Source organism: Eschrichtius robustus, chromosome 17 (assembly GCF_028021215.1).
Source record: "Eschrichtius robustus isolate mEscRob2 chromosome 17, mEscRob2.pri, whole genome shotgun sequence".
Taxonomy (NCBI): Eukaryota; Metazoa; Chordata; class Mammalia; order Artiodactyla; family Eschrichtiidae; genus Eschrichtius; species Eschrichtius robustus.
This window is the reverse complement of record NC_090840.1, coordinates 12,409,708-12,428,424: the sequence shown is the minus strand read 5'-3', so window position 1 is coordinate 12,428,424 and position 18,717 is coordinate 12,409,708. Positions and strand designations below refer to the sequence as shown.

The 18,717-nt window shown below is 40.1% G+C and overlaps 1 long non-coding RNA gene across 1 annotated transcript in view; it reads left to right on the top strand.

Moving 5' to 3' along the window:
* Window positions 1–17,044, top strand: part of LOC137751588 (uncharacterized) — a 90,961-nt gene extending 73,917 nt beyond the window's left edge. The window contains exon 3 of the long non-coding RNA XR_011070875.1: window positions 16,838–17,044. This is a non-coding gene — a long non-coding RNA (uncharacterized lncRNA). The remainder of the gene's footprint in view (window positions 1–16,837) is intronic.
* The last annotated feature ends 1,673 nt before the right edge of the window (window positions 17,045–18,717 follow it).

The window sequence follows — 18,717 nt, the reverse complement described above, 5'->3', positions numbered from 1 at the left end:
GATGGAAATTATAATCATAATCTAAGTCAGGTAACATTTTAGACCAGATCATTCTATCTGGGGCTGTCCTGTGCATTGTAGGCTATTTGGCAGCATCCTGACCTCTACCCACTTAAGTAGCACATAACTACCACTCGTGATAATCTAAATGTGTAAATGTGTCCAGGCACTGCCAAATGTTTCTTGGGGAGCAAAATTGCTCCTGGTTGAGAACCAGTAATCTAAGGTCACTTTAAATGTTCACAAGTTGACACTCATTTTCCATATTAAAAGTACCAAGCTAGGGAAGTGATCCAGAAGATTAAACTGTGTGTGTGTGTGTCTGTGTGTGTGTTTGTGTGTGTCTTAGGGAGGGGTAAGGTAGAAGGATAGATACCTCCGTGGAGTCACTTGCAAAGAGATGCAGAGGATGGGTACAAGACAACTTCAGGCCTCATTTACTCTGATTTTCCTGGGATCTTAGTAACTCCCCCATTTTTGCTGATTTTTTTATTGCTTGGTTATTTCTCCATCTAACAAGTGTTAATAAAACTTTTATGGAAAAAACAACCCATGTGTTATAGGGAATAAAAACTATAAGAGAAGGTGCACACATGAATGAGCTAGACTTCGTAGAATACTTGAACAAACCCAAGCTCTTTTCTGCTTGAGAATCCTTGCGTAAGGAAGGTACTCATTCTACCTAGAATTCATTATCCTAGGATCTTCTCAAGCACTGTCTTTAAGGAGAGACCTTTCCTGACTTCTCTCTCTAAAGTAACCCTCTCTGAGCCAGAAATTTATTTTTTTAAACTCAGTGGTTAATTTTGTCCTAATAAAGGGACCAACTTTTTTGGGGGGATTTTTAAAAATATACTTTCCTGCTAATCTTATCTTGTCTGTTGAATATATGCTAATTTCATCCATGTTACCAAGAAAGTGAGTATCATAAAGTTCAGTATGAGATAAAGAAAATCCTCTTAAACACATCTCAGGAGAAAAATATCAAGCAGGCCATCTAGTAATTTATGTATTGTTGATAGGCTATAATAACCATTTCTGGTTGAGTCAGACACCCATTTTTCTTAAATTGTCAAGTATTAAACATAAAACATTGTGTTTTTTAGAACCAGGCTCAGTGAATTTGTACAAATGATTAACTTGTCAGCTAATAGTGTTTTTGTGCATATCATTTTATATCATTTTCACAGTAGTTGCTATGGGTATTTCAATATACACATGTGACTTATCACAGTCTAATGGTATCAGCATTTTACCACTTTGAGTGAAGTGAGGAAAACGTACTTTCATTTAGGTCTCTTTTTCAAGTTTTAAATATCATTGTCTTGAGTATCAGATAGTGTTATCATTTTTGTTTCAAACATCAAATATAATTCAGAAAACTCACAAGGAGAAGGGTGGCCTATTGTATTTGCTCATTATTTCTACTCGTTCTGTTGTTCTTTCTTCCTTCCTGATGCTACAAGTTTCCTTCTTTTTGAAAAATTTTCTGTAGCTGTTTTTAAGGGTAGGTCTGCCAGCAAAAAATCATTTTAGTTTTCTTTCATCTGGGAATGTGTTTATTTGCCCCTCATTCCTGAAGGGTAGTTTTGCCAGATATAATTTCATGGTTGACAGTGTTTTTTCCCCCCCAGCTCTTGAAAAATGTTCTACTTGCTTCTTGCCACCATAGTTTCAGGTGAGAAATCTGAGAAATTTGCTATCATTCAAATTGGTGTTCATACTACAGGTAATGTCATTTCTCTCTGGCTGCTTTCAAGATTTTTTCTTTGTTTTCAGTTTTCAGAAGTTTAATTATGATGTGTTTGGTATAGGTTTCTTTGGTTTAGCCTATTTAAAATTCACTCAGTTTCTTGTATCTGTGGGTTTATTTTTTATTTCTACTTTTTACCTAATTTGGGAAGGTTTTAGCCATTATTTCTTGGAATACTCTTTTAGCCACTCTATTTCTTCTCTTCTAGGACTCCAGTGATACTAATGTTGGATCTTTTGTTGCTACCCCACAAGTCCCTGAGTCTATTCATTTTTTTTCAGCCTATTTTCTCTCTGTTGTTCATATTAGGTTAATTCTACTGATCTGTCCTCATGCAAACTGATTCTATCCTGAAATCTCCACTCTACTATTGAATCCATCCAGTGAGCTTTTTCATTTTGGTTATTGTATTTGTCAGTTCTATAGTTGACATTTGATTCTTTCTTATAACCTTCTGTTTCTTTGCTGAGATTTTATATTTTTTATTTATTTCGAGAGCATTTTTAATTGCTTGTTGAAGCATTCTTATGATGGCTGCTTCAAAATCCTAGCCAGATAATTCCAACATCTGATTCATCTAGGTGTTGGTATCTGTTGATTTTCTTTCTCATTCAAATTTTGATTTTCTTATTTCTTAATATGATAGGTGAGTTTGGTTGTATCCTGAATATCATGAATGTCAGAAGACTCTGGATCTTATTTAATATTTAATTTTAAAAGGCAGTCACCCTGTTTAGGTTTAGTATGTAAGTCCTGGCCTACTCTGGAAAGTGTGGTTTCAATGTCATTTTAATTTCAGAGCCTTTGTGGTACTATTTTGATCTGCTTGGTTTATCTGGTGCCTGTAGCTTTCACAGAATCCTGCCAGTGCTGTGAGAGAGTAGAAGGAGTTTCCCTAGGCCTGCGTAGAGGTCTGCTGGGTACAAAAGTACTTCCAGGATTGAGCACTTCTATCAGAATCCCGTGCTTCCTAACAGTTTGGTATCTTTTAGAGAGGGTTGTCAGCCCCAGGGGAGGGAAGGAAAGCCCTTCTCCTGGCCACTTAATGTCAGCAGGGCTCCAGATAGATTCTCCTTTCTGGTTCTACTGAGCTTGCTTAATCGAAAAGTTCTATAACCTAACACCCTGATTATTTCCTTCATAGCACTTGTTGTCTAGAATTATATTTATTTATTGTTTTGCTTTTCTGTTACCTGTCTCTCACACTGAATATAACTTTGTGAGGGCAGAGATTATTGGGGTTTTTTGTTTTTGTTTTAAAATTTACTGCTGTAGCCCAGCACCTAGACAAAGTAGGTTCTTAATAAATATTTGTTGAAGGAAAGAAGAAATCTCCAGGGATAGAAAAGATAATGACAGCTGTAAGGAGGACATGAGAGCAGGCTGAATTCTTAAAATATATTGTCTAGAGGACCTTCAAGATGGCGGAGGAGTAAGACGTGGAGATACCTTCCTCCCCACAAACACATCAAAAATACATCTACATATGGAACAACTCCTACAGCACACCCACTGAACGCTGGCAGAAGACCTCAGACTTCCCAAAAGGCAAGAAACTCCCCACGTACCTGCGTAGGGCAAAAGAAAAAAGAAACAACAGAGACAAAAGAATAGGGACGGGACCTGCACCTCTGGGAGGGAGCTGTGAAGGAGGAAAACTTTTCACACACTAGGAAGCCCCTTCACTGGCGGAGACGGGGGTTGGGGTGGGGTAGGTGGGGGGAAACCTTTGGAGCCACAGAGGAGAGAGCAGCAACAGGGGTGCGGAGGGCAAAGCGGAGGGATTCCCGCACAGAGGATCGGTGCCAACCAGCACTCACCAGCCTGAGAGGCTTGTCTGCTCACCCGCCAGGGCGGGTGGGGGCTGGGAGCTAAGGCTTGGGCATTGGAGGTCAGAACCCAGGGAGAGGACTGGGGTTGGCTGCATGAACACAGCCTGAAGGGGGCTAGTGAGCCACAGCTAACCCGGAGGGAATCCGGGAAAAAGTCTGGACCTGCCTAAGAGGCAAGAGACCACTGTTCTGGGGTGTGCGAGGAGAGGGGATTCAGAGCACTGTCTAAATGAGCTTCAGAGACAGGCGCGAGCTGCGGCTATCAGCGTGGGCACCAGAGACGGGCATGAAACGCTAACGCAGCTACTGCAGCCACTAAGAATCCTGTGTGCAAGCACAGGTCACTGTCCACAGCTCCCCTCACAGGAGGTTGTGCAGCCCGACACTGCCAGGGTCCTGTGATCCAGGGACAACTTCCCTGGGAGAACACACGGCACACCTCAGGCTGTTGCAACATCACGCTGGCCTCTGCTGCCACAGGCTCACCCCACATTCTGTACCCTCCCTCCACCGGCCTGAGTGAGCCAGAGACCCCTAATCAGCCACTCCTTTAACCCCATCCTGTCTGCGAGAAGAACAGATGCCAGAGGGCGACCGACATGCAGAGGCAGGGCCAAATCCAAAGCTGAACACCAGGAGCTGTATGAACAAAGAAGAGAAAGGGAAATCTCTCCCAGCAGCCTCAGGAGCAGTGGATTAAATCCCCACAATCAACTTGATGTACCCTGCATCTGTGGAATACCTGAATAGACAACGAATCATCCCAAAACTGAGGAGGTGGACTTTGGGAGCAACTGTAGACTTGGGGTTTGCTGTATGCGACTGACTAGTTTCTGATTTATATGTTTATCTTAGTTTAGTTTTTAGCACTTGTTATCACTGGTGGATTTGTTTATTGGTTTGGTTGCTCTCTTCTTTTTAATTTTTATATTTTTTAATTTTAATAATATTTTTTAATTTTTTTACTTTAATAACTTTATTTTATTTTATTTTACTTTATTTTATTTATTTCTTTCTTTTCTCCCTTTCCTTCTGAGGTGTGTGGCTGACAGGGTCTTGGTGCTTGGCTGGGTGTCAGGCCTGAACCTCTGAGGTGGGAGAGCTGAGTTCAGGACACTGGACCACCAGAGACCTCCTGGCCCCACGTAATATCAATTGGCGAGAGCTCTCCCAGAGATCTCTGTCTCAATGAGAAGACCCAGCTCCACTCAATGACCAGCAACTTCCAGTGCTGGACACCCCATGCCAAACAACTAGCAAGACAGGAACACAACCCCACCCATTAGCAGAGAGGCTGCCTAAAATCATAATAAGGTCACAGACACCCCAAAACACACCACTGGACACGGCCCTGCCCACCAGAAAGACAAGATCCAGCCTCATCCACCAGAACACAGGCACCAGTCCCCTCCACCAGGAAGCCTACACAACCCACTGAACCAACCTTAGCCAGTGGGGGCAGACACCAAAAACAACAGGAACTATGAACCTGCAGCATGAGAAAAGGAGAACCCAAACACAGTAAGTTAAGCAAAATGAGAAGACAGAGAAGCACACAACAGATGAAGGAGCAAGGTAAAATCCCACCAGACCAAACAAATGAAGAGGAAATAGGCAGTCTACCTGAAAAAGAATTCAGAGTAATTATAGTAAAGATGATCCAAAATCTTGGAAACAGAATGGAGAAAATACAAGAAACGTTTAACAAGGACCTAGAAGAACCAAAAAGCAAACAAACAATGATGAACAACACAATAAATGAAATTAAAAATTCTCTAGAAGGAATCAATAGCAGAATAACTGAGGCAGAAGAATGGATAAGTGACCTGGAAGATAAAATAATGGAAATAACTACCACAGAGCAGAATAAAGAAAAAAGAATGAAAAGAATTGAGTACAGTCTCAGAGACCTCTGGGACAATATTAAATGCACCAACATTTGAATTATAGGGGTCCCAGAAGAAGAAGAGAAAAAGAAAGGGACTGAGAAAATATTTGAAGAGATTATAGTTGAAAAATTCCCTAATATGGGAAAGGAAATAGTCAATCAAATCCAGGAAGCACAGAGAGTCCCATACAGGAAAATCCAAGGAGAAACATGCCAAGACACATATTAATCAAACTAGCAAAAATTAAATACAAAGAAAAAATATTAAAAGCAGCAAGGGAAAAGCAACAAATAACATACAAGGGAATCCCCATAAGGTTAACAGCTGATCCTTCAGCAGAAACTCTTCAAGCCAGAAGGGAGTGGCAGGACATATTTAAAGTGATGAAAGGGAAGAACCTACAACCAAGATTACCCAGCAAGGATCTCATTCAGATTCAACAGGGAAACTAAAACCTTTACAGACAAGCAAAAGTTAAGAGAATTCAGCACCACGAAACCAGCTTTACAACAAATGCTAAAGGAACTTCTCTAGGCAGGAAACACAAGAGAAGGAAAAGACCTGCAATAACAAACCCAAAACAATTAAGAAAATGGTAATAGGAACATTCATATCGATAATTACCTTAAATGTAAATGGATTAAATGCTCCAACCAAAAGACATAGACTGGCTGAATGGATACAGAAACAAGACCCGTATATATGCTGTCTACAAGAGACCCACTTCAGACCTAGGGACACATGCAGACTAAAAGTGAGGGGATGGAAAAAGATATTCCATGCAAATGGAAATCAAAAGAAAGCTGGAGTAGCAAGTATCATATCAGACAAAATAAACTTTAAAATAAAGAGTATTACAAGAGACAAAGAAGGACACTATATAATGATCAAGGGATCAATCCAAGAAGAAGATATAACAATTGTAAATATTTATGCACCCAACATAGGAGCACCTCAATACATAAGGCAAATGCTTACAGCCATAAAAGGGGAAATCGACAGTAACACAATCATAGTAGGGGACTTTAACACCCCACTTTCACCAGTGGACGGATCATCCAAAATGAAAATAAATAAGGAAACACAAGCTTTAAATGATACATTAAACAAGATGGACTTAATTGATATTTATAGGACATTCCATCCCAAAACAACAGAATACACTTTCTTCTCAAGTGCTCATGGAACATTCTCCAGGATAGATCATATCTTGGGTCACAAATCAAGCCTTGGTAAATTTAAGAAAATTGAAATTGTATCAAGTATCTTTTCTGACCACAACGCTATGAGACTAGATATCAATTACAGGAAAAAATCTGTAAAAAATATAAACACATGGAGGCTAAACAATACACTACTTAATAACAAAGAGATCCCTGAAGAAATCAAAGGGGAAATCAAAAAATACCTAGAAACAAATGACAATGAAAACACGATGACCCAAAACCTATGGGATGCAGCAAAAGCAGTTCTAAGAGGGAAGTTTACAGCAATACAATCCTACCTCAAGAAACAAGAAACATCTCAAATAAACAACCTAACCTTACATGTAAAGCAATTAGAGAAAGAAGAACAGAAAACCCCCAAAGTGAGCAGAGGAAAGAAATCATAAAAATCAGATCAGAAATAAATGAAAAAGAAATGAAGGAAACAATAGCTAAGATCAATAAAACTAAAAGCTGGTTCTTTGAGAAGATAAACAAAATTGATAAACCACTAGCCAGACTCATGAAGAAAAAAAGGGAGAAGACTCAAATCAATGAATTAGAAATGAAAAAAGGAGAAGTAACAACTGACACTGCAGAAATACAAAGGATCATGAGAGATTACTACAAGCAACTATATGTTAATAAAATGGACAACTTGGAAGAAATGGACAAATTCTTAGAAAAGCACACCTCCTGAGACTGAACCAGGAAGAAATAGAAAATATAAACAGATGAATCACAAGCACTGAAATTGAGACTGTGATTAAAAATCTTCCAACAAACAAAAGCCCAGGACCAGATGGATTCCCAGGCGAATTCTATCAAACATTTAGAGAAGAGCTAACACCTATCCTTCTCAAACTCTTCCAAAATAGGAACACTCCCAAACTCATTCTACAAGGCCACCATCACCCTGATACCAAAACCAGACAAAGATGTTACAAAAAAAGAAAACTACAGACCAATATCACTGATGAACATAGATGAAAAAATCCTCAGCAAAATACTAGCAAACAGGATCCAATAGCACATTAAAAGGATCATACACCATGATCAAGTGAGGTTTCCCAGGAATGCAAGGATTCTTCAATATACACAAATTAATCAATGTGATAGACCATAATAATAAATTGAAGGATAAAAACCATATGATCATCTCAATAGATGCATAAAAAGCTTTTGACAAAATTCAACACCCATTTATGATAAAAACTCTCCAGAAAGTAGGCATAGAGGGAACTTACCTCAACATAATAAAGGCCACATATGACAAACCCACAGCCAACATCGTTCTCAATGGTGAAAAACTGAAATAATTTCCACTAAGATCAGGAACAAGACAAGGTTGCCCACTCTCACCACTATTATCCAACATAGTTTTGGAAGTTTTAGCCACAGCAATCAGAGAAGAAAAAGAAATAAAAGGAATCCAAATTGGAAAAGAAAACTTAAAACCATCACTGTTTGCAGACGACATGATACTATACATAGAGAATCCCAAAGATGCTACCAGAAAACTACTAGAGCTAATCAGTGAATCTGGTAAAGTAGCAGGATATAAAATTAATGCACAGAAATCTCTTGCATTCCTATACACTAATGATGAAAAATCTGAAAGAGAAATTAAGGAAACACTCCCATTTACCACTGCAACAGAAAGAATAAAATACCTAGGAATAAACCTATCTAAGGAGACAAAAGACCTGTATGCAGAAAATGCTAAGACACTGATGAAAGAAATTAAAGATGATACAAACAGATGGAGAGATGTACCATGTTCTTGAATTGGAAGAATCAACATTGTGAAAATGACTATACTACCCAAAGCAATCTACAGATTCAGTGCAATCCCTATCAAACTACCACTGGCATTTTTTCACAGAACTAGAACAAAAAATTTCCTAATTTGTATGGAAACACAAAAGACCCTGAATAGCCAAAGCAATCTTGAGAAAGAAAAATGGAGCTGGAGGAATCAGGCTCCCTGACTTCAGACTATACTACAAAACTACAGTAATCAAGACAGTATGGTACTGGCACAAAAACAGGAATATAGATCAATGGAACAGGATGGAAAGCCCAGAGATAACCCCACACACATATAGTCACCTTATCTTTGATAAAGGAGGCAATAATATACAATGGAGAAAAGACAGCCTCTTCAATAAGTGGTGCTTGGAAAACTGGATAGCTACATGTAAAAGATGAAATTAGAACACTCCCTAACACCATACACAAAAATAAACTTAAAATGGATTAAAGACCTAAATGTAAGGCCAGACACTATAAAACTCTTAGAGGAAAACATAGGCAGTACACTCTATGACATACATCACAGCAAGATCCTTTTTGACCCACCTCCTAGAGAAATGGAAATAAAAACAAAAATAAACAAATGGGACCTAATAAAATTTAAAAGCTTTTGCACAGCAAAGGAAACCATAAACAAGACGAAAAGCCAACCCTCAGAATGGGAGAACATATTTGCAAATGAAGCAACTGACAAAGGATTAATCTCCATAATATGCAGGCAGCTCATGCAGCTCAATATCAAAAAACAACCAACCCAATCCAAAAATGGGCAGAGGACCTAAATAGACATTTCTCCTCAGAAGTTATACAGATTGCCAACAAACTCATGAAAGGATGCTCAACGTCAGTAATCATTAGAGAAATGCAAATCAAAACTACAATGAGGTATCACCTCACACCTGTCAGAATGGCCATCATCAAAAAATCTAGAAACAATAAATGCTGGAGAGGGTGTGGAGAAAAGGGAACCCTCTTGCACTGCTGGTGACAATGTAAATTGATACAGCCACTATGGAGAACAGTGTGGAGGTTCCTTAAAAAACTAAAAATAGAACTACCATATGACCCAGCAATCCCACTACTGGGCATATACCCTGAGAAAACCATAATTCAAAAAGAGTCATGTATCACAATGTTCATTGCAGCTCTGTTTACAATAGCCTGGACATGGAAGCAAACTTAGTGTCCATTGACAGATGAATGGATAAAGAAAATGTGCCATATATATACAATGGAATATTACTCAGCCATAAGAAGAAACGAAATTGAATTATTTGTAGTGAGGTGGATGGACCTAGAGTCTGTCATACAGGGTGAAGTAAGTCAGAAAGAGAAAAACAAATACCGTATGCTAACACATACATATGGAATATTAAAAAAACAAACAAAAAAATGGTTCTGAAGAACCTAGGGGCAGGACAGGAGTAAAGACGCAGACGTAGAGAATGTACTTGAGGACATGGGGAAGGGGAAGTGTAAGCTGGGATGAAGTGAGAGTAGCATGGACATATATACACTACCAAATGTAAAATAGATAGCTAGTGGGAAGCAGCCACATAGCACAGGGAGGTCAGCTCGGTGCTTTGTGTCCACCTAGAGGGGTGGGATAGGGAGGGTGGGAGGGAGATGCAAGAGGGAGGAGATATGGGGATATATATATATGTATAGTTGATTCACTTTGTTATAAAGCAGAAACTAACACACCATTGTAAAGCAATTATACTCCAATAAAGATGTTAGAAAAAAAAAAGAAAACTGTTGTAAAACAGTAAGATGGTCACTCCACTGGACCAGAGGGAGAAGGTGCTGGGGAATGTGGGGCAAGAAGGTCCTCTACCTGCCGTGGAGTCAGAGGATGCTCTCTGGGGAAGCTAGACCTCCAGCTGGGCCATGAAGAATGACAACTTTTCAGATGTCCAGCCAGGAAGAAGGTAACCCTGCTGGAAAGATGAGCCCATGTAAAATGGTCAAGGAGGCGTGGTATGCTTGAAGAGCTGCAAGAAGTTTAGTATTTTTGGCACAAAAAAGTCAGAGGGACAAGAGATGGAAAAATAAATAGAAAGTGAAGTCTGGGACCTGACCGTGAAGGGTTTGCTTGCAGGTAAGATGTTTGCCTTCTATTTCCTGGAGTGCTGGTTTTCCAACTACAGTGAGAATTATCTGGGGAACTTTTATATAAGGCCAATGCCTGGTCCCAGTCCCAAAGATTCTGACTCAGTAGGTGTGGGGTGAGGCCTGAACACCAATATTGTTTTCAAACTTTTTATCGGAATAAAATTTACATGCCTGTTCAACCTCTACTCCAGTCATACCTGGCTCCTGTCTGGTCTCCAAATGTGCTGTTCTTTTTTGTGTGTTTTTTGTTTGCTATGTCTCTTTTCTTTTACATATAATGCTCCTAGAATGTCTTTATTTTTGACCCTGTTCCTCTAACTCTTAATTGGCTATCATGACTCAAACCTACCATCACTTGCTTCAAGAGGTCCTCCCTGATCTTTCCTGGCAGAGTTATGAATCCTTTCCTGTATTTCTATGGCACCTTTATATAATTCTCAGTGGTTGGTGTCCAGTTGACTTAGTTTGGGTCTTGGGCAGAATATGATGACTGAGTTATTCCACCCAGATTGCATCCAATGGGGGAGGCAAAATTGGGTGCTGATATCAGAAGGGGGAATGGATGCTGGGCATCAAAACAGCAAATATACTTTTCAATATTGCATAAACTTGTATTGTTCCTGAAAGTATTTAAAGTGGTTGTCTTTCTATTAGACTCTGAGTTCCTTAAGGGCAAATATTACCTGATATTAATCTTTGAATACTTAGCTCCAAGTGAAGTTCCTGGCTCAGTAAGTGTTTGTTAAGTGAGTGGTTCTTGCCCTCAGTTTTAAAGATATGGGTTTATTCTAAAGCCTGTTCTGAATAGCATTCATCCTTTCTAAAGTGCTTCTACTTTATTCTCTCAGGCCCCCAGAGCTTTTGCACAATGGCTTTTGAAACTATCATCCCCAGAAAACATCTTTGAGAATCTCTAAATTAGCTCCTTTCCATTTGTCCTCCTGAGAAAGCGATGCTAGAATTTAAGGGTCAATGATGGGAGGGAGGCAGGCCAGGTAGTTGGGATCCAAACCCACTAATCCCATGGACAGGTGGCCTCTGTCCCTGCCAGAATCCTGCTTCGTGGTAAGGAGGAAAGCAGAAATTCCTGGACTCAGGGCGAGAGGAGCCCAACTCCTGTTGAAGTGATTGGGTTGACAGAAGCCACTGTGGAGGTAGAAAACGTTGCTTTCATTCTGCCCTATCTGCTGAACTTTCTCTGAGGATCTCTTTTAACTTATATTTAAGAATTGAAGGGAGAAGAAAAGCTGACAGTGAAGGAGTTTACATTTAAGTGCTAGTTTATAAGCAATCTTTCTAAGTCTCAGGTCATTTCAAAGTTGCCATTTAATGGGTATCATAGCATTTCCCTGGAGAGAGGAGTGCATTCCATCAAACTCACTACTCCTTTAGGAGCAGATTTGGCTTTGGTTTTATGAACAGTAATGATTTTTTCATAAGGTACACTTTGCTTCCACACAGGATGGTATGATTCATAAAATAAAGCTCTTATGCCTTAATCATCCTTTCCAGGAATAAACCCTATTTCCTGAAGCTGTTAAGTCCTATTGTAAACAAGCTAGGTCCTCCTACATTTGACTGTTATCTGGTGTAGCCATATTAAATGCCACAAAATGCTTTAGAATGGGAGAATAAAGCAAAGAAGGAGAAGGAGGAGAAGAGAAGAGATGGCAGAGTAGCACCTGGTGGGACCCCTCAAAGAGAATGTCTCTGGCACCCAGATATCCACTGGGGCTCTGGGGCGCAAGGCAGAGCAGGTGGCTGAACGTTTTCTATTGAACTGACCATCCCCGTAGCAGTTTGTTCTGAGCAGTCAAAGCCCTCTCTCCAGTACCGAAGGAGGAAGGGCCTACCTCAGAGCTGCTCTCTCCTTCCCTCCTCACCTCCCTCTTGGTCAATACTTATTTGGACAACTGGATATCTTAATTAACTCAGTAGAAATAACGAGCGCAGCAGTGGCCTGCTTGACACGCAGTCCTTCCCTTTTTCCCTCTGTAGTAGCAGCATTTTTATTTTCTTTGGAGTAGGGAGACAGGTGACCAAGAATCCTGCTTACCTACATTTCTCCCATCTGGGACCTCACAGCTGGCTTACAGGAAAGAGTCCAAACTCTTTGGCATGGGATACAACCAGGCAGTATAATCAAAGTGATATTTTGGGATTAATACTTTGGCATCAGAAAGTAAAGGCAAGGAGTAAACTAGCAGCCAATTAGAACAGTTTGGCAGGATATGGGCCAGCCTCACCCAGGAAGACATTGTGCCAGAACAATTATTTAGAGAGAATTTGGCCAAAGAATATAGTATACCGAGAGCCTATTAGGAGCCAAGCCTTGTGCTAAGTGCTTTACATACATTATCTCATTTGTGACAAAAGTAATTCCCTAAGAGCACCCATGCTTTTCTGCTGTGGCACTTTTCACAGCCAGTAACTATATACTTATTTGTGTAGTTAGTTGTTTTGACATCTGGGTCCACCCTCTAAGTTTCCAACTATGTGCCTGGTGTGTAGTAGATGCTTGAAAATTTTGTTGAATGAATAAATGACTGTGTCTTAGTTACAACTTGTGGAACATAGATTCCTGAGAAGAAACCTCATGGAATTCTAGGAAAACCTGAAAAACTAGTATTCAGGAAGGGGGGGCTAAGCAGGGCAGTTCTGGGAACCTCTACAGCTCAACCTTCACTTGAGAATTGGCCATTAATATTACAGCTGCCAATGCTTCTGCACTATGGCTCTCAGTTTAAATTCTTGAGGGTTAGATTCTGATTGGCCCAGCTTCAGTCAGGTGTCCACAAATGATCCAATCAGCTATGACCAAAAGGGCAGAGTCACATAGTAGGAACTGTCTGCAGGATGTGCCTTACAGAGATGTGTGTTGGATGTTTCCTTTAGGTATGAGTTACAGTACTGTTGGCTATGAGTTCAATACTAATGAATCAACAGTATATGTTAAATAAGGTGTCTTTGAATAGAAATACACATAAAACCAGGTTATGTGTTGATTGGTTGACAAAAATATTGTGACTAGAGACTACTAGCAGGGAACTAACCCTTTATTTTTCCTAGGAGCGATGGTTCAATATTTGCTAATTCAATGTTTGTGGCAAGTTTATAGAATATAACTACTGCAACAAATGAGAATCAACTGTCGTTGGAAATTTATACTTCTGTCAGCAATGTATAAGAGTTTCCAATGAGCCACATTCTTGAAAATATTTATTAATTTTTAAATGTTTTTTAAACAGATTAAAAAATTTTGCCCATCTGGTAGTAATAATATATATATGGTGATATGATAATAATATATATGGTGATGATTTTTCCCAATCTGTGACTTGCCTATTCATTTTTTTTTAATTGAAGTATAGTTGATTTACAATGTTGTGTTAGTTTCAGGTGTACAGCAAAGTGATTCAGAGATATATATATATTCTTTTTCAGATTATTTTCCCTTAGAGGTTATTACAAAATATTGAGTATAGTTCCCTGTGCTATACAGTAGTGTGTGTATGTTAATCCCAAACTCCTAATGCCTATTCATTTTTATTAACTACATGTATGATTCTCTTTCTCTTCCTCCTCCCCCTCCCCCTTCCCCTCCTTCTCCTCCCACTCCTCCTCCTTCTTCAAGAAGGTCTTGGATCTCCTAAGTCCTTGGCATTTTCATATATGTTTTAGAATAAGCTTGTCAATTTTCACTAAAAATTCTTATGGGATCATAATTGTCATTGTGTTGAATCTATAGTTCAATTTGGAGAAAATTATCGTCGTAACAATTTTGATAACCTCATTTTTAAACAACAAAAGAACCCTGTGGAGTTTGGTGTGCGTAACAACAATAAAAAGTAAACATTTCAGTCACTGTGATGTTTTTCCATTGAAAACTAGCTCACATCTACTCTCTTCCTCATGTAGGAAATGTTCCCATCTTAAATGTACAAACAATATAGAGCCTCTCTTTACCCTCCTATTTGTTCTGAAAAGAATTTCCTTTTTCTTCATTGACTACATTGTTTGCCCATTAGAAAACCAAAAGAGAAAAGCCAAACAGGAAAATAATTATAAGAACAATTACTGCATGTTTTTGTATGAATATTATAGGTTAAGACTGAGAAAGTAATTTTTCTCTTAAATAGGTATTTTAGATTTGTTACTGCAAAAGATACCCCAAATCTTACTCATTTAGTAATATCGATTTCCTGCAACATTCCCTGGCATTCTGAAGGAATTTCTAAATAAGCATTATTGTTTTCTTTTACAAGCATACTTCTAATGATAGCAATTATTCTCTTATGAGGCTGCTATAAAACAGAAAGTAGAGGGTATAGAAATTAGAGGCTGCGCATGATTCGCTTCCTATGAGTTTCTATACTCTTTCAAAATAAAGATTCTCATAAGTCACAAATTCACTTTAAAGACAATAAATTCAGGTTACCTGTTAGAATTATACTGATCTATAGGCTTAGAGGGTTTTTTTGTTTTTGTTTTTTTTTAATCTGAACTGGTCAGGGGCCAGGCACAGATCTCTGTTAGGTGAACATTCCACTTTGGGGTTCATCTGTCTCCATGTGTTTGAACATTTAATTCAAAGGTGATGCTTCAGGCTCATCAGTAGCACCTGTGCTTTAAGTTACTTTTATGACTAATCAACCAGGGGGTAATGAAATCCTGCTATGTTAGGTGACATGGGGCAGGCAAAAGATGTACAGGATATGGTTTCTGCTGTTATAATCTTACAGCATACTTGGGCAGACAGGACCCAGATGCCTGCAACATCCCATAGTATATCAAAATGCATACACAGTACAGACCCTTAGAGGAGAATTTACATTTTAAAACATGACAATCATAATACACACACAGAAAGTGCACAATAAGTTAGAAAAGGGAGATTCTCATTCTTTCCTTGGAGATTGAATTATCCTTTTTATTTTCAGCCCTTATCTGAAAGTATGTGTTTATGCATTTATTTGCTCTCTTACTTACATTTTTGTCTGTCTACTCACAAGAATGTTAAGTTTCGTGAAGAGCTCAGGTTCAGTATCAGGAGAACAACTTGTAAATGACAGTTATACACTGCAGGATACATGATATATGAAAGGGGTGCTCTGTGTGCTACTGGGTCACAGGGGAGCCAGGGGCCTGCTTCAGAGTTCAGAGAGAACTTCGCAGAAGAGGTGACATTTGCCCTGTGTGAGAAAACCCAAGGGTCCATTTACAAAAGTGGATTGATGGGTCAAAAGGGGTGCGCATTTAACATTTTGTTATATATCACTAAATTGCCACCTTTAGTTGTGAAGAATGAGCGGGCGCTTATCTGGCACATAAAGGTGTAACAAAGGGATGATATTCCTGGCACAGGGAACAGCATGTGCAAGTGATCATGCAGTTTTGTGGGATGTGTGGCGGGGAGTAGCCAGACTGTAGAAGAATTTAGGGCCAGGTTAAGAATTAGGTGAGCTGAGGGCATCAGGGCAGATCTCTCGGTGGAAGTAATCCACAGCAGTCTTTAAAATCTCAATAGGATGCAAGGCAAAGATGAGTAGGGACATGAATCCATTTCTGTGGATGGTTTCTTCCCTCCCTGCCCCCCTCTCTCCCTCCCTTCTTCCCTCATTTCCTGCATGCCTGCCTTGCCTTCCTGCCTTCACACATTGACTGAGCACCAATTCCATGCCAGGCACTGTTCTGGGCACTGAAGAGAACAAGGCAAAGTCCTGCTCTCATGATGCTTGCCTTCTAGTGGGGGAGACACACTGTCAACAAGAGAATGAAGGGAAGAAGGAAGGAAGGAAATTCAGGGGGTATGAGAACTATGAGGGAAATAATTGAGTGAAGGAGAGTGCAGGGTGAGAGGGAGGTGGCCCCCGGCGACCTGGGAAGCAGATGCTGCACACCCACTTCCTGCCTAAGTCCTGCCCCTGCCCTGTTTGTTGCAGGTGTCACTGCCCACCCAGGGTGCTGGGATTTCTCTCCTCTCTGAACTCAACTTCCGGTTTCGTGGTACCTATCTCTTGCAACTTCTATTTTCACTTTTCCATCTCCCCTGTTTGATTGTAAGCTCCTTGAGGGCAGGGCTGAGTTTTTTCATGTTCGGATCCTACACTAGAACACAGTGCCTAGAAGCACATAACCCTGATTTTAAAATAAAAAAACAAAAAAACTCCACTGTTGAAAAGTTAGCAAGTTTACATTTTGTGTTTTTTCTTTTCTCTTGTTTCTCAGGTTGTTTGCATGAAGCATGGTCACCGCTGCTGAGGAATCCTTTGGCTTGGGCTGAGTCGGTCCCTCCTGCGTCTTCAGTCCTTGCGGTGACATCCACGTTGTTCCGCTCGTGATAAATGAAGGGCCTCTCGGGCTGTGCTCCTCACCTCATAATGAGAATTACCAGCAGGCCTGGATGGATCCAAAGTAATGTGAGCCTGCTGTCCTGCAAATGTCTTTAATAATAAATGACAAGGAAGGCAGAAGGTGTGATACATTCATTTCTTTATTATGAAATGTCCCTGTAGATTTTCAGTGCCCAAATTTAAACTAAAAAAGAAAGCAAGCTATCCTTTGGGGCCTTTGGTTGCATATCATGAAAGAGTGTCAGTATGGAGTGAGACAGTGACTTCTTTGGGATCAGAGGGCTTTCTAGAGATTACAGAGGCACCTCGTTTGGAGGTTTAATTGTAGACAGTTTCAATAAGGGTGATGCTAGATTAATCATGACCAGTTGATTTAAATGGGAAATGGATTATGATTAGAAATATGAGTTAGAGCCACCCTGAAAACCTTCAGAAAATTACAACTGTAGGTCTTCATAGGAGAAGTTACCTTTTTCCAACTTGACAGTAAAGGCTCTATAGTATCAGATTCTAGAAACGAGGAATGTCAGAACTGGAAAGAGCACTAGTGATCCTGCCTCTTCCTCCTATAGATGTGAATGTCAGATCCAGAGCCATAAAAGGATTCACCGAAGACCCAAGGCCAGGCAGTGGTTGAGGCATGCTTATAGATTAGGTCTTTTGACTTGTTTGCGTTTCCCTCTGTTCTCGATATGTGATGATGAAAGAGCTTGGTGGACTGTAAAGTCTTATGTGATCTACTGGCATCCCATCATCTCCATGTGCTGCCTCCAATCCTAATTTGACCTTCCTGGGCCTTAGCTTACTTGGTGACATTAGTTATGTCCAAGTTCTCTTCTGTTTCTAAAATTCCATTCCTTCATGGCTCTATTTTTAGAAAATAGAGATAGTGGTTGAAAGAACCTTGGAATTCATCAAGAAACTCTTAAGTTTTGCCTCCACTGACCCTCCTCCTTCAGTCTCATCTCTTGCCACGTTGTGCCCACCCCATCCCCTGACCTACCAGTGCAGCTCCCCAGATGCCCCAGGATCAGAGCATCTGTGTGTGATGTGCCCTCTGCTGTCTTTGCCCTGCTAAGTCCTATTTGTTCCTTAAGGCTCTGTTCGAGCATCAACTTCTCAGGAAGGCTTTCTTGTGTCCTCTTATAGGCTTCCCCAGCACCCGATGCCTCTTGCTACCACAGTTTATCACACTGTATGGTAACTGTCTACCTAGATCTCTCTCTATCTTTCCAGGCTGTGAACTCCTCAGCTCTGAATACCAGTGCCTGCACTGTGCCTGGAACATAGGAGAGGCTCAGTAAATGTTTGTTTAATGATATGTAGATAGATTGCTGAGTGGTTTTCTCCAAGAGAGACCAGCAGTTCCATACTGATGGCTGTGTCTTGTCTTTTAAGACTTTGACATCTGGGCATTGGCTGGTGTGCACCGCCAACTGGTGGCTTAGATGGAATAATGAAGATGTTAAGATTCATCCCTTGGTCCGCCACAGCAACAGTCAGCTCTACCCACCACCAGAGCCTCCCATCAAGCCTCTTAGATAGCCTCAACCACCAGAGGACAGACAGCAGAAGCAAGAAAAACTACAATCCTGCAGCCTGTGGACCAAAACCCACAGTTACAGAAAGATAGACAAGATGAAAAGGCAGAGGGCTATATATCAGATGAAGGAACAAGAAAAACAAGGAACAAGAAAAAACCAGAAAAAGAATTCAGAATAATGATAGTGAAGATGATCCAGGACCTCGGAATAA